Below are 15,236 nucleotides of genomic sequence, written 5' to 3'. Positions count from 1 at the left end.
TTTTCTGACCACTCAGTTTCCTTTGCTGGATCCTCATCTTCCCAACCTTTAAACAAGTATCCTCAACCCTACTTGTGTATTAGAATCACCCAGAAAACTTTTAAAGGCTAGAGATGGCCAATGATTCTGATTTAATTCATAAGGGAAGGGCCCCAGGTATGGAGGACTACTAGACTCCCCCAAGTGATTCTGATGTTCCTCCAGGATTAAGCATCACTGCTCTAGATGCTGGAACACTCCCATGGCTCAGTGCCCAGACCGCTTCTCTTTCTGTCTACACTTACTCTCTGGGAGATCTCAGCAGCCACTCTCATGGCCATAAGTACCTTTTAAAAACTGACTTCTTAGTTTAGATTCACCTGAACGCAAAGCCTGAGTCAAGGACTTGGGTGCAGGCGGTTTATTTGGAACATGTTCCCATTGACCAGAAGTGAGGGAGTGGGGAGAACAAGAGAGAATATGAGGAAAAGTCGATGTAAACGTGTGTTTTCAGGGTCACTGTATGGGCAACAGGGGTTGGACTCTGCTGGGCCTCCTGGAAAGTATTAGTAACCCTCCCTACCCCTACCCCAGGATGCTGAAGCATTTACCTACTTGCTTCATCGCCCTTGATGGAGGATTTCCCTAGAGGCATTGACTCCCTTGCACTTCTAGGCTGCAGTAAGCTTCAGAGAAGGCCAGGCAGCAGAAAGTGAAAAGATACATAGTTTGCACTTGAGGTGAGTCTGAGCTCACAGCAATCTGCCTAATTCAGATGTGGCAGATATGAAAGGTGGGCCAACTGGTACCCAAGGTAGGTGGCATATCTGATGCCTCCAAACTGTATATATTTAGCTCTAACCATTTTCCTAAACTCCAGACTCATGTATCCAACTCGGATTTTTAATAGGCATCTCAAACTTAACATGTCCAAAACAATGTTCCTGATCCACTACTCCCTTCTCCCACCAAACTTACTCCTCTCCTGATCTTCAAAAATGGCAACCCATTCTTCCAAAATCTTTCCTCAGTCTAAAACCCTTGAAAGTCATCCTTGTCTTCTTACTTTTCCCACTCCCCACATTCAATAGCAAACTCTATTTATTCTACCTTCAAAATATATCCAGAATATGGCTTCTCATCAAACTCTACTTCCCTAGTCCAAGGCATCATTATCTCTCATCTGAATTATTGCTATATCCTCCTGACTAGCGTCTCTGCTTCTACGCTTTCTTTTCCCCTTAAATCTAGTCTCAACTGAGCAGCCAGAGAGATCCTGTTAAAATGTAAGAAAGAAAACATAACTCCTCCGCTCCACACTTCCAAAAATCTTCCCTTCTCTTCTGGAGTAAAAGTCAGGGCACGACATAACTTGGTCCCTTAGATAGCTCAGATCGCATCTTCTACTTGCCTTTTTTGCTCCTCAGACACACCAGGCATGATTCTGTCTCAGGGCCTTTGCACTTGCGGTGACCGCTGCTTGGAACACTCTTTCCTCACTTAACCATTCGCCTCCCTCTCTCATCTCCTTCAGGTCTTTACTTAAATGTCATCTTATTGAGATCGTTTCCTGCCTACTCTGTTTAAAACTGCAACTCCTTTCTGATCTTACTTTTATTCTTCTAATTGACTTAGCACACTCTAACATAGTATGTGTTTTTCTTATTTATCTTGTTTATTTTCAGTTTCTCCTACTGGAATTTAAACTCCATGAGAGCAGGAATTCTGGTCCATTTTGCTCACTGACTGCTAATCCCCAGTACTTCGAATAGTGCCTGGCTTATAGTAGGCACTCAATAAACAGGAGTTGAAAGGATGAATGAGAAGACCAATAACTATAATAATAATTAATATTTGTTGAGTATTTTCCATATGCCAGGCACTAGAATGCACTTCCATGTATTAACTCATTTAAGCTTCACATCCAGCTTAAGAGCGTAGTTCTATTACTATCTTCATGTTACATATGAGAAAATATATGCAGAGAATTGTTGAGTAAATTGTCAAAGCAATACAATTATTAAGCAGCCCATATGTAAACTCGAGTATATCACATCCCAAAGTGTAGACTCTCAACCACTAGAAACTATTGAGGCTAACTGCTAATCCCCAAGATTAATCACTTTTCCAAATTTTAGAGGAATAAATGTCACTCTGACCATGATGCCAATGTAGATGAACTCGCATTGAGAAAGAAGAGTCTACTCAGTGACTTAGGAGCCACAGGTGAGAAGGAACAGAGAAGCATACCACAGGAGGAAGGGGCACAGACACGGTTGGTCATCAGGAAGTGGAACAGACCCATGCCACAGCATTCTTATAGTGAATACCTATTAAGAGCCTCCACCACACAGTTCTGGACCCTAAGAATTAGGTGGTGAACAAGTCAGACAAAACTCTTATAATCTAGTAGGGGAACAGCAATCACAGAAATAAGCTCTTAATATAATAATATCAGGTAGTGCCAACTGGTGATCAGAGAAAGTGTCTCTAAGGAAGGCTGTATTAAGGGGCTACCTCCATTTTTGATGCTGGACTGCTGACAGCTTGCAAACCCCATGCCTCCTTCTCCTCATCTTGACCCATGTCGGGTGAAGCTGAGAGGTAAGCCATGTGCTACCTGTTTTGGCTCTAGTGAGAAATTCAAGCTACATAAGTCCTACCGCAGCCCAAATCCCCTCCCACCAGGGAAGCCAAAGCCAATGCCCAAACCCGCTCTCTCAAGCCATTTTCAGTCTAGCTTGGGATCCCGCCCTGTTCTCCATGAAGAGCCTCAATTTGGGAGTAATAAATCTTTTCATGCCCCCCTCTTTGTGCATGTATAGCATCATCAGTCTTGACATCAAAACCAAATTTGGGGTAAGAGGTTGACCTGTTCCACCCTAATGAGGCAAACACAAGAGAAGGGCCATCTAAGCCTAGACCTAAATGAAGTGAAGAATGAGGGAAAAGCAAAGGAGGAGTAGCCCTTAATACCCTTTAAATGAAGAGAAATCAGTTAGGACCAGGAATTCCATGGATTCTGCTAGTTGATGCTAATCCACTGGAAGGATTACTCATTTGTTGGCTGTTGCCGTAACCTCCAGACCAGCAAAGGGCACAATTGGGAAATGTTGCATTATAAAATTAAAGCTACCCTAAACATATAAATAAAACATGAACAAGCACGTCATTGTGGCCCAGATTCATACATGCTCTGCATGAGTCAGTGCACATTCTCCTGACGCCCAATGACACCTCTCGTTTTATAACAAAGAACAGCCCAAGCCTCCTCACTGCCCTCACTTACCTAACCGCTTCTGCTGTAACCTACAAGCCACTCTTTTACTGCACCTCTGAATACTTAACCCACGTGTTTTCCAGATAATTATGCAATCATTTCATCATCATGATATAATCTGTACGATCACATTACTTATATCTGCCTTGCTGTGAAAGAAGCAGAAGAGAGTATTATTTTAATTTGTTCTCCTTGGTGTCTGATCAAGACTGAGCCCAAATGAGCAATCTGTTGGTCAAAGATATTCATGTGTCTCCACATGGTAAATGACTTGCAGTGAGCTTTAGAGGAGTCATGGGAAAGGAGAAGTAGATCCTTGCATTTAATGCTTAAAATCTCATAAGCAACAGGGAACTCATACAAGTAAATATCATATGAGTGGATATCAGCAAGAAAAGGGTAAACACACAAAAAAGCACCAACAAGTGCTAGGAATGGGAAACGAAGGACAGGGGTTGTTCAAGGAGGCTTCATGAACAGAGGATGGCACTAAGCAGCTTTGAGGAGAAAAATCCAAGTGGTTTGGGACAATAGGTAAGGGACAACTCATAGGCAGGAAAAATAGATTAAGGCCAAGAAGATAGACTGTATGGGCTACATAGAGGCAGAGGCATGTATCATGATAATAAGTAAACAGGAATCACACAAAAGGGTGAACTGAGTAAAGAACCTTGAAGCCCCAGTTCATGATGCCTCATTTTCTTTCAGAGGCAGCTCTGAGCACACTCTCTTTCTGAGATTGAGAATGATGTCAAACAAGGTGTGAGGAAAACGTCTTATTCGCTGCACAGCCTCTGACCTGGATGCAAGACGAGGAAGACACAGCAAAGTGGGTATAACAGTCCTGAGGAAAGGACATTTGGGGTCGACAAAAAGCATTGCTGTGGGATAACAAGATATTTTATAGATGAAGTAATAACAATATACTGAGAAACTCCCTGCCATAAAGAAAAGGAAGACCTAACAGAAGACTGACCAACCATCCTGGCTGGCCTAGAACTTTCTTGGTTTTAGCACCTAACATCCCTCCTGCATCCTGGAAAACCCCTCAGTCCCCAGGATGGTTGGTCACCATACAAAAGACACTTTACAAATTATTACATCGGAGAAAGTAATGAGTATGAGATATTACGATAGTGAAACACAAGAATGGGATAAAAGTGAGAGTGAATCATGATTCACATGTGACATGGAGTTTGGCTTCATAGGAGGACATTCCAAAACCTGGAAATACAGGAGACTGAGGATGAGAGGGAGAGCACAGGTGAGTGATTTCTTCCCTCTTGATCTTCAATGGCTGGCAGGTGCTGCCATCTGTGCTGCGGATTCCACAGTGGCCTCCTGGGCCACGCAACTTGAAGAACATGACCAGGGGCTTGCCCAGAGGAATTAGGCAGGGGACAACTCACAGTCAAACCTGGGACTCCATCCTTAACCCTGGCTTTCTCACCTCCCTGATAGCACCTCCTGGTGGCTCCATACCCTCAGGTGTCAGAGTCCTCAGACCTTCCAGGGAGCAAAAGGAGTGTCAGTGGAAATCCTGGAAAACCCCGAAAAGAGACATGGGGTCAATGGTAAACGACTAGATCATAGGCAAAGAAAAGAGGAGAATCCTTTAACAGTCATCCATTCTAGAAAATGGATCTTTCCCTCCATACTAAAAAGTCTGCCTTCTCTATAGGCATCCAGTTCTCTAAAAGGCAAACACGGTGAGGATGGTCTCACAAAGCCAGGGGCTTAAAGCTTCAGCTAAGGTTCAGTTAGGGAAGAGCAAACTCCCTCATTTCATATTCAGGCAAGAGCAGAGTGCCACACAGCCTTGATGATTCAAGAGTCCGCATCCTCCAAAGTGGGAAAAATGTGGCAAAGAAGGGAGAAGAAAAAAGGAACTGGAGGCACATCACCAAGTCTGATTTTCAGACCTTCTGTTAAAACTGCCCTGCAGATGGTTTCAAAATATAGATCCAAAGACTGTGAGAGCTGGAAGGAATCCTCTTCTCACTAGCCCAGTACTTCTGTTCCACAGATAAGAAACAGGTCTACAGACAGAAAGGATTAATGGAGGCCACACATACAGTGGGGCAAAAGCCAGGTCTCCTGATATTCGGCTTAACCTTTTATTCCTTAAAGCACATTGGACCAAATATATTTTGCGGCCCACAGAAATCAGCAATTTGCTAACTTGTTAACTTGTTGACTAATTTTATCTATCAACTATTGAAGATAGCTCATGGTACATCTAACTTAGTGCGTCACAGTTTTAAGAATGCTATAATGAATTACAAATTCCTTAAGGACAGCAAAGACTATAGTTTAACCATATATTACCGAATGCTTTAATAAAATTTAATTTTTAATAATAGGCAATTCAGAAATCTAAATCCTTTTTTAATTAATGCATTTCCTCTTGCCAAAGATGTCGATGTACTTTATAACTTTCTACCTTAAAAAGTTCTTGCTGTTTTTGCTGGAAGATGAATAAGCAGGTCAAATAATAACAGACAAAACTGAACTCATTGGTTTACATGTATTAACTCATTTAATGCTTACAATGCTTGTGAGGTCAGGCCATTATTACCAGTCTTTACAGATGAGAAAACTAAGTCAGCAAAATCTGACCAAGGCACACAGCGAGTTGACAACACCAGGATTTGGACACCGAAGTCTGAGTCTGGAGCTGTTACACTACATACACAACTTCTCTAAATCCCATCTCAACAAGCTTTAAGGGCATGGCCTACCCCTTTTGTCATACTGGAATCTTGCTGAATAAACCACCATTTGGACAAAACTAGTTTAGACATCTTCCAGGTAGTAACTGTCAATTTTTCTTCACTGGAGTCTGTCCCACAGTTTCGTTTTCCTTGTATAACTGGGGCACTATCTACTGTATGAGTAACTACTCCTGGTGCTAAACCAGGCTATATGACCTTTGTTCCCATAAGCTCCCTAGAAAAATAAATAAATACGATGTCCTCATTTTTAAAAGTCCCCTTGTGTACACAGACTTAATTTATATATATAGTCATTTAATCTCTAAATGGCCTTAAGCCTTTTCTTTTTCCACATATATGATAAGACTATAAACTGGGTGAAGGAAGGATTATGTCTCCTATTTATTTTATATTTGGTCTTCTTCATCCTTCCTTCTTCCCACTTCCCCTACTTCCCACCATAGTACAGTCTATGGTTCAAAAACTGCTACTGGCCAAGATTGCAGCTATGTAAAGCTCTATTACTTCCGCTAAATACCAAGAGGGTTTTTGATCCAAAAAAAACTTTTAAGGGATTGATTCCATGCACTTACTAAATAGTCCAGTTGCCACTGCCATTAAGTATGTGATATCGAGACATTCAAAAGACAGAAAAACCAATGATCCTCTGAAAATTTGAAATCTGGCTAATTTTAAAGGAAGAATAGAAGTTTACACTACACAATGTACTTATTAGGCTGTAAACTGTACCTTTAAACTGATTAATTTCAGGTAAAAATATTCACTAGCTAAGTATATTAACATTTTTAAATCTTAAATCTGTACCCCCGCCCCCAGAAAATATGTTCTTAGTGTTATAAGCAACCTTGTAACCTGTTCTATTTCCTCATCGATGGATTTATGTTAAGCCCCAAAGAGAATATTTTTTTCCTAAAAACATGCTTTTAGCTTTATTTTATTTTTTCCAAGTTGTCAGGCAGTCTGCATAAATGAAAAGTTTGATTAAGACCTTGGAAAACTTAAGTAATTTAAGAAAAATTTTTTACTAAATTGAAAATTAGAACATTTAAAACCCATAGAGTTGATAAACTAGTATTTATTTAGAGTATTAAAATTATTCTTACTTTTTAAACATTGATTCAATTAATATTTATTTAAAATTAATAACTGATTTTGAACTTTTACAATAATAAAACTTGACACATGCAATTAATGTTTATTGAACTGAACTTTATTATGGAATAGAGTTTCTGGTTATCTGACAGCCAGTTTAAAAATATATGTATATATGGTGCTTCTATGGAGCTGGCATTGTTCTAGAACCTGAGAATGCAGCACAAAGACAGAGCTCCTGCCCCCAAAGAGCCTGCATTCTAGCAGGGTCAAAGGAAGCAATACATGGGTCAACAAGCATATGTAATAATAATAATAATAACAACAACAACAACAACAAAATAGCAAATGGCTACACAGTACTTACCATGTGCCAGACACCCTGCTAAGCATTTCGCAAGTAATAACTCATTTAATCCCACAACAACTCTAGAAGATGGTTCTATTATGTGTGCTTCACAGATGGGGCAACTGAGGCACAAAGAAGTTAATTAACTACCTCTAGCTCTTAAGTTATATTCCCCTGTGAGAAATAAACGACACTCTCAAACAGTGATTAGAGGAGTTTTACAAAGGTGTGGGAAGCATTTAAGGACACCAACAAAGAGTAGTACAGAACCCCAGAATAAATAGAGGGGAACCATGTACACAGAAGTGCAAACGGTCCAGGTGAGGGAGTAGGTGTGAAACCAGAGAGGGTGGCTGAACAGACAGGTCACTCATTGATGGTGTGGCCTTGCCTAGAAAGGTTCAGGCACCTGGACTGGTTGGCACTGACCTCAGCTCTCCATCAGCCTCCCCAACTGGCTGAGCCTAACCAGAAAGAAACAGAAGCGGAAGCCCACGGTAAGAAGCCCAGGGATGCGTTGGGCGTAGGAGGTGGAGGAGGGTAGAAGCTGGATCTGGAAGGACAAAGAGAAGACATCCAACACAAGGAGTGGGGCTGAGATATACCTAAGGGATCTGAGGCCACAGTCTGCTTTTAACAGGCATCTAAGGTCATTTCTGACACTGCAAAATGCTATGAAGACAGAAAACCGAAAAATGATAGACTAGGTTGGCGCAGAAAAGCTCCTCTCCAGAGGTCACACTTCGGTTAACGCCTGAGTGAGGGGTAAGGAGCCAGGAAAAGACCTAGAGAACACCACACCAAGCAGGGAAAAGGCCCTAGGTGAGGATGAGCTGGGCATATCTGAGGGCCAGAAAGAAGGCCCACATGGCTGGTTAAATAACCAAGGAGAACAGATAAGGATGAAGATCTATGCTGATAAGTGTTTTTGCAAAAGGGCAGATATCTACTTGCTGATGCAAATTTAACTCTTAGGTTAGCACTCCCTTGCGTGTTGTGGACGGACTGCTGCCCCTTTAAAGTTACTGAAAACAGCAGCGAGGGCACTGGGCGGCTAGGCTCAGCATCCCGGAGGAGCAGCCACAGCCTCTCCTCACAGCTGCCGGGATACCCTTGCAGTTCAGGTCTCCTGTGGTCTCAGCATGGCCTCCGGGGTCTGTCTGGCACGAGAAGATTCTATCTAGGGTGAGAGGCAGAATCAATGTGATCTGGGTAAGTACCATTTTAAAAAGTAACAGGAACCCCAAACTTCCATCTTTTATGAATTCTCCTCCACAGACTGTATATTTTCAAAAGACAGAAGAGCCAAACCTGGAAGAATTTTTTTTTTTTTTTTTAGGAGAGGCAAGCCTTGGTTGACCTCACAGATTGCAAGGACCTTGTCAGCTTACAATCCCTTATTTTTTATTTTTTACACCTACACAGCACCTGGTATTCCTAGATGGTCTCCCATCCTAGTAATAACTAGGACCAACCCTGCTTAGCTTCCGAGATCATACAGGATCGGGCTTGTTCAGGGTGGCATGGCCATAGACTGGAAGAATCCTTTTTCTCTCCTATTTAAAAACTTCTAAATAATCTGACCCAACATTTAGCTGGGAGGGGTGGGAGGAGGTAGGGAGAGAGGCTTTAAGGCAAAGGGCACATGGTCACATGGAAAAGAAAAAAATGAAAAATGGAAGCTTTTGCCCTTTTGCAAGAACCCCTCTAATTCCTCTGATATTTCAAATTTCCCTGAATAGAATTACTCACGCCTTCAGTTTTTAGGTAACAGATCTTTCTCTTCCTCATTAACAAGAGGCAGGTAATCGGCAACATGAGAGAAGAAAAGACTTCTTTTTGTGCAGTGTGTCTGGGTCACCTGCTATTTTTAATCCCCTTTTCCTAACACCTGGGGGGTAGGGGAAATAAAGTTCAACAGCTCCTGAGGCAGGGAAAAAAATTAGCATTTCTCCCTCACTAACAGGCAGCTCTTTCAAATAAAACCTGTCAGGCTTAAGAGCAAGATGGACTCGGAGCAACTTCCTCCTCATTATTTGTCTCCCAACAGGGATGTTAAATTATCAGAATGCACAGGGTCAGTGCATTTAAATTTCATTTCAAATTAAAAGCCCATCAGAAGTCATGTCTTGCAAAGTAGGTCTTAATACATCCATGCAGGGCAGCAAAAAGAAGTAGGAAAAGAGATTGGGATTCGAATGGCAACCCTTAATGGACTGAATGCTCCTGAAGTCTCCATTAGGGGGGTCACCAAGGGCTCCAGTGACAGGTGATGACAATGAAGGGACAAGGTCACACTGCAGGGGGAATTAAGAGTGAGGACAACACATATCATGCAAGAAAAGCAAGCTGACCTCGCCGCCTGCTCTGGCCTTTCCTCTTTATTTTAAGCCGTTACCAAAAAAATCGGGACACGGCAGGCAGCTTCCCTCCAGAAAAAGCCTCCTGTAATGAAAAGCATCACATAAATGCCAATTTTAACTTAATGCTTTGCATGTGAATTAGGAGGATATGACTTTTTCCGCTCTGCAGGCCTATGCAGCCTGGCTTGAAAGGACCAGGGGATGGCATCATACAGAATTGCTGCCTCCTACAGTGATGCTCCTCACAACGCACTTCCAAAATGGCTCACCTTTGGGGTAAGGAGAAAACACTGTGGGGAAAGGAGCTGCCCTGTGGGCTCTTTTCTTCTTTACTAAGCACCGTGTGGTGCTGCTTAAATGGGACTAACTGGTTTTGCATTTCCATCTTAAGTGGAATTGACAGCAGGCTTGAGGCAGAGAAGACAACCAAAGGAACCACTTGGGTGGCTGGGAGTCCTGGAGATGCAGTGGCAAAGTATTGTCGGTGGTCAACAAATGGGCCCTGTTGTTGAATAAACAAATTTCCAATGCCCTAACCTAATCACAAAATGGCTGGTCTAGTTTATAATCCAGTGCCCTTCAAAATCGCAAACCTCTGGGCAGGAGATGGAAAGTTTGACATTCTAATGAGAGAGAAATGTCTGACACTGTCTCCACCACATTACACGCAATACCCAAATGCCTCCCAGGAGGCAAGAATTTTCCTAAATGAACTATTTGTTTTGTATATTTATTCTCTCCTTTGCTCCAAAAATTATTTAAGATGATTTTCAAAAATATCAGAATACTAAAATGTATTAATGGGGATTAAACTGTCTTTGTGGACAAACCGCAAGATTACCTCGGATTAATCAATAAAAATTTCCCTCAAGTTTGTTCCCTTAAGCATTTCTGAGTTTAAAATTTCAAAAATAAATTTAAATCTCTACAAGATTTTAAAACCCCATCACATCAATGAGAATAAAAGTATTAAATGTAATGAAGAATAGATTTCAATGAGGACATCAACCTATAAAAGTGGAGTTTCCAGGGCATGGAAAGTGATACTCCCAGCACTCCTTAGACTGCCCCGACTAGATTTAGAGTATCCTGTCTTACTATGAACCCCATGGCCTGTAGACTACGGTTGAAAGACAAAATGTCAAACAAAGTCTTGGCTATGCCTTCTAGCATAACATAGAACAAGTATCCTCTCATAGAACAAGTAACGTGAGAGCCCTTCAAAAAGTTTAACTTGACAAATATTAACTCAGTAAGCCAGGAACTTCACTAGTCGTTGAAAAGCAGCTAGTGTGAACTTGAGCTGCAAAAAGGCATTGAACCTGAGCAGAATCCTCATTTGGATATTTCTATCTCAAAATATTTATGATGATCTTAGCCACAAGATGGCAGTCTTAGATCATATCGCACACCTGCTAATCCTGCCACAGTTCATTTTGGGGAGCAAATAGGAGGTTCTCAGGTGCTTACTTAGGGTCTTCTCAATGAGTCATATCTGAGAATCTTGGTTTAGGCAGAATTAATGATAATACTCTATTTATTCCCCTGTGATGAGTGCTCTAAGGTGGATGTTGAAATAACACACTTACTATACCTAATAATGTATCATGACTCCCTCCGTTGAGTAAGAATCCAAGAAGGTGCTTGTGTAACATTCTGCATTCCCCTGATTTACGAACTAAGTCATTCCGAGAACAACAAATCCTGCTTGGGCCCAAATCTTAGTCTTTGCTAAAGAAACATATCTGCAGACATTACAGAGGAATCATGCTATTCTTGAGTCCATATAAGCCCTAGTTCTACAAACATTTACATATCTGACTATTTGTTTTAGGTATGTCGAAGCTAAAAAAAAAAAAAGGAGGAGGAGGAGAAGAAGTAAAGAATACGTGCTAAGGCAAAAAATATATGCTAACATATTTTGAAGTATGTGACCTTCTGACTCCTGGTGAAGCTATATTTTTCTCATTCTTCTTGCTTTTGATAAAAGCACCTAACCCCTCCCACTGTGAGGGCACAGCATTTAGGATGACACTCTTCTTTTCCTAGAGATGGAAGGGAGAGAAAGGACTGCAGCCATAGCTTCCCTTTGAGACCTAAAGAGAGGAGGTGCTTTGCTGGACAGAGTTTTTCTTCTCCCAGTTGGTTGAAAGTCAGCCAGGGTGGCCATCCTGCTGCCAAGACATCAGCAGGCCTGCAATGCTGTTGCTTGCCCCTCATCCTCAGAGCTGCCTGCCAAATGCTACAGCAGGGAGCTGGCAGTGCCCCAAACTGCAGGGAAGGTAGAACCAGGCTCCAGCAGCTGGATGAGAAAGCCAAGGACCCCCCAAAAGGCTGTGACAAAATGCAAGGCCCGGGGAATCTGTTCAAGGTTTACGCTGGCAGGGAAAACTGAGGAGATCAGAGGGGTCCCCAAAGAAATGCATGTCGGGAACCTGTGATCCACCAAGCTATGTTTGGGGGCAGGAGGTGGGAGTGCTGGTTGCTTTCATAAATCCTGCTGATGGCAAAGTTCCTAAATTCTTTAAAGCATCGGGGATGCTTGTCTGCAATGGGAACACAGAACAAATAGCCTTGTAAGGCAAGAAGTTGGTGAGCTTGTAATCCTGGGATTTGCTAATTTCTACACCAGAGTGTGCTCAAGTTGCTGGGAATCGTGAAACAGCTCTCCCCAGACCCTTTCCTAGTTCTGCTGTCTGCCTTTGGCCTAATGAGCTGAATTCAGATCACATATCCCCCCAGCTTCTACTAAAGGTTTGGCTAATGGCAGGCCAGAAGCTGGAGTGTGGCCTGGCTGCAGATAATGAGTGTGCTCAGCAGAGATGATACGTACTTAGGACTTTCACCTCGGACCCTGAAACTGACTTAAGTGGATAGATGTGAGGGAGCAGCTGGAGACACAGCAAAGGAAAGGCCGTCCTTGTCTCCCGCTAGGCCCCTTACCATAGCCCAGCATCTCCTACAGCAATTAATAGCAGAGGCTGAGGCTTCTCTTTCTTCTCGAATCTCTCTCCATGCAAGACACAGGCAATAAAAGGCAGGACCGGCTGCAAATTCAGTCATTTTAAAAGACTCCTAGAAAGTGAGATTGGGAGGTTGCTGCTGCACAGATGCGCAGAGGCCCTGAGAGGAGCTGTGACAACACAGTCAGACATGAAGTAAGCACTGAACCTGGACAGATATATAATAGCATCTACTCTATTTTAATAGGGAAAAAAAGCAGGTATTTATGACAATATGTATCTTGTGCACACTTTGGGCATAATTCATTGACAAAGATTAAAGTTTCTTAATTGTATTAGGGACATGAATATACTTTATATCCAAACAGAATATGAATTCTAATTTCACATTCTATTTCTACAAAAATAATGATAAATGGCTGATAAATGGTGGCCCCCTATTTTCTTTGCAGTTAAATGAGAATGTGTCATTTATGGGTTATTCTGAATAAATTATCTGGGATTTTTTTTTAAGTATCAAAAATACCAAGAAGTCTAATCCATATACTAGTTAAAAGTAGAATTTTAAATATCTGCTATATCAGAAAGTTCGTGGTCTTCCTATCTCATGATATCTAACTCCTACATTTTAAAAAGAATTCAGTAACAGCTAGTACCTTCAAATTTAGAAATTCCTATTACAAATCTGGCCCAGATAAGAATTGAACCAAAGCATCTGATGCCATGTCTATCCGAGGTCTCATATTTCACTAATATTTCCTTCAGCTAATTAAATTCAGAAAGAATTTTTCAAGATCAGAGAAATATCTAGGCCTTCCCTAAAAATCTGGCCTTTTGTTCACCTAAATATGCATATTGCCAGTGCCAAGTGATGGATATTTTCTGTGAAACAAATTGGTATTTTCGAGACAATTTCCTAGTGGAAAATGTCTACATAAACAAAGTTGCATTATGATCACACATCCCTGTTGAGCATCTCAGCAAAGCCCTCAGTGCCCATGGCAAAAGATCAACGATTGTGACCCCTGACCTTGGCCTTTTAGGGCGGAGACCCTCTGACCAGCTGAAGCAGAATCTGTGAACTCCATGGAGGGAATATGAGGATTTCAATCAACATCAGATAAAGCCCTTCCCGGTTTCTCTCAAACTCTTGGCATTCAACATAATGATTCTGAGACACTAAGAAAGATGATTTTTCCCTTTCCTATTAGCTAGTCCCAAAGTATTTCCCCCTCCCTTTGGAATTTTTCACTGCAGAATCCTTTGTGCATAGAAAGGTCTGTATTCTGAGGTTCAAGAATATGTCTAATAAACCATGAAGTTTTAAGTCATCATCGTTTTTTAGCTGCATAACCGAGTACTCAGGGGAAAAATTTCCAGAATACTGCAAAGGGCAATCTGTAACGGAGACTATAAATTTCTGTTTAGATTTACCACAAATGATTAAATCCAGTAAAAAAAAAAAAAGAATTAAAATGACAGTGGGAAAAAAATACAGAAAGTAGGCAATTGGCTATGGGGGGCAGGGGCTGGAGGAACGTTATTGCTTGTTATGAGAGCGTTTACTAAAATCACTACATGAAAGGTTTGATTTTTGATAGGAGGTGGGGGCGTGGAGATTTTGCAGGAAGAAAGAAGAATCTAGGCCAATCAGTCCACATCCAAAAGACTTGAGGATTATACCACTGAAAACACCTGCCTTCAGTAATCTTGATTATTCGAAAAAGACTGAACCAAGAAACAGCTTTGAGTATGATCTCTCTTTGTTTCCCCAAATCCACTGAAGAGAAGAAATTTAGCAAGTAATTAAAAGATTGTGTTATTTCCAGCATTACTGGAAGGATATACACCTGAAAGTCAAGAGAAATGTTAGCACTAATTCTCCTATTAATTCCATCAGACAGATGAATAAGTTCTGGGGATCTAATATACAGGATGGTGACCATAATTAATCATACTGTATTATATACTTGACAGTTGCTAAGAGAATAGCTCTTAAATGTTCTCAGTACAAAAGAAAGTTTGAATTATGTGCGGTGATGGGTGTGGTAACTAAGCTCATTGTGGTAATCATTTCACCATATATACGTGTATCAAATTTTAAAATATTCCATCAGAACATAAAGTCTATACGGGGCCTTTGTCTTGGAATAATGCCTGGCACATAATAAGTGCTCAATAAATATTAGTGGAATGTGTGAATAAATGAGTAAACTATGTAATCCCTTCGGTCCACCACTCTTCTAGCCAAACCTCCCCCCAATGCAGGGCTGGAACTGCCCAAGTCCTGTTTCAGAAGCAATGCTTTATCTCCCCAACACCCAGGGCCAAGTCAGTGACTTTATAAGGGACAAGCTCCCAGAAGCTCCAAACTATTTGCTGCTGGGATGGGAAGGCTAGAATGCCTTTCTGGGTTCTCTTAATCTGAGGTCACCAGCACAATCTCAAGCGGCATCCTGCATCCTGCAACCCCAG

The 15,236-nt window shown here is 41.5% G+C and overlaps 1 protein-coding gene and 1 pseudogene across 1 annotated transcript in view; both read right to left on the bottom strand.

The window, feature by feature from the left end:
- The window catches only part of CACNB4 (calcium voltage-gated channel auxiliary subunit beta 4), a 216,626-nt gene that overhangs the window by 160,181 nt on the left and 41,209 nt on the right, over positions 1–15,236 (bottom strand). The window lies entirely within an intron of this gene.
- On the bottom strand, positions 8,852–8,970 carry LOC111739569 (annotated as a pseudogene).

Source organism: Pteropus vampyrus, unplaced genomic scaffold (assembly GCF_000151845.1).
Source record: "Pteropus vampyrus isolate Shadow unplaced genomic scaffold, Pvam_2.0 Scaffold2, whole genome shotgun sequence".
NCBI lineage: Eukaryota > Metazoa > Chordata > Mammalia > Chiroptera > Pteropodidae > Pteropus > Pteropus vampyrus.
This window is presented reverse-complemented; position numbering and strand designations above follow the sequence as displayed.